Source organism: Rhagoletis pomonella, unplaced genomic scaffold (assembly GCF_013731165.1).
Source record: "Rhagoletis pomonella isolate Grant_MI unplaced genomic scaffold, Rhpom_1.0 Rhpom_scaffold_00091, whole genome shotgun sequence".
NCBI classification, from domain to species: Eukaryota; Metazoa; Arthropoda; class Insecta; order Diptera; family Tephritidae; genus Rhagoletis; species Rhagoletis pomonella.
In genome coordinates, this window is record NW_023458645.1 from 1 (window position 1) to 1,670 (window position 1,670).

At 35.0% G+C, this 1,670-nt stretch overlaps 1 non-coding gene across 1 annotated transcript; it reads left to right on the forward strand.

Annotated features, from left to right (window-relative positions):
* The first annotated feature begins 981 nt into the window (after positions 1 to 981).
* Positions 982 to 1,145, forward strand: LOC118749932. Its single transcript, XR_004994311.1, has one exon. It is a non-coding gene; the product is annotated as a U1 spliceosomal RNA (small nuclear RNA).
* The last annotated feature ends 525 nt before the right edge of the window (positions 1,146 to 1,670 follow it).

Here is a 1,670-nt window from a genome sequence, read left to right on the forward strand (position 1 = left end):
GATCCACGAACATATTCAGAATCAACATCGGCTAGTAGATTTTGGCTGATTTGTGCGGTATTCTCCATTGCAATGCGGAAAGCATTGTTGTCTTTTATTTACCTTTTTTTGGCGTTTATCTTTATCTGTAAACTTCTGTGGATGCCCAGTTCTTGACCATCGTACTTGAAATCTTCGAAACTGTCAGCGAAAAAGTCAGAACACTTACATACCTATTTGCAATTTATTATCAATTGAGTCATAAAAGCGGCGAAATTCATACCAAGTGATAAGTTTTAAGTTTAAAGTTTAAAGTTGGCACCACTTCACGTTCAAAACATCACAAGAAGTTAGGTCTGCTATAAGAAACTTTAATTAAGCACTTCCTATAAATACACTGTACATATGTACATATGTAATTATACATATGTGTGTACAATATGCAAAATTAATAATGAAGGTACATATTTAGGTACTCAAATTTTTTTCACTATGCTGCTAGAACTATTTTATTTATTTATATTTTTAATTCTTTTCGCATTCACAAGCGTCCAACACAAATTTTAACTTTCAAATGATAATTACGAACTAAAAAGTTCTAAAAAGAAGACTTCTTTGAGATTTCTAACGGCTGGTAAGAAAAAATCAGTAGGCTATGAAATTTTAAAATTTGAACGCTGGTCGATGCGAAGCAACTACCATCGCTTGCTATACTCATTTTGCTGTATACATCCAAGCAGCGGTACTTAACATACGCTACCTTTCGATTACAGCAACTGTTAATAATAGCACATATGTGTGTATGTATGTACATAAAAGGCAACTACAACGCATGGATTTATTGTACAAACCCAAAACAACCACAAAAAGTATACATAGTTGTGCTTGACTTTACGCGCTTATTTTTCATTTGTTAATTTCTTGTCGATTCTGTTTATCTGCTGTTCTCAACCATTTTATGTGAGTATCGGCTGAAAAGGTTGCTTGTGTGCGGAAGAAAGCATACTTACCTGGCGTAGAGGTTACCGTGATCATGAAGGCGGTTCCTCCGGAGCGAGGCTTGGCCATTGCACCTCGGCTGAGTTGACCTTCGCGATTATTCCTAATGCGAATAACTCGTGCGTGTAATTTTTGGTAGCCGGGAATGGCGTTCGCGCCGTCCCGACGTTTATGAATACATTTAAATTTAAATCAAATTATATAGAATTGGTCTTTTTTCTTATTTTGTAGTCACGTGTGCCCTAGGGATGGGTAGTGGGGGTTGGAGTTCGATTTTTTCCGAATTTCGAACATTGAAATTCGAATGTTTTGTTATTATATTTCCCGAAAAGGTCAACTTTTCCAAATATATTTTCTTGAAAGGAGAAATTTTGATCGACTCGATTTGCCAAATATTTTTTAATTATATTCGATGAAAAGAGTGAATATTCTAATTGAAAACCGTAAAAGAAGCAGCAGCGATATGAAATTAATCATTTTAATGCGAAACTAGTAAATTTTTGGGCTTAAAATCCATCGAGAAAATTATCGAAATCGAGTCGATTTCAATTTTTCGAATCTTAAAACATGCCTGATAGATAGTTGTACCCAAGGCGAATTTATATAAGGTGGTGTGTTACTAGCTCAGCTGATTTTGTGTATGGCTTTCGCCGCACGGCTTCTGATATCAAATTGAAAAATTTTGTTTGAAT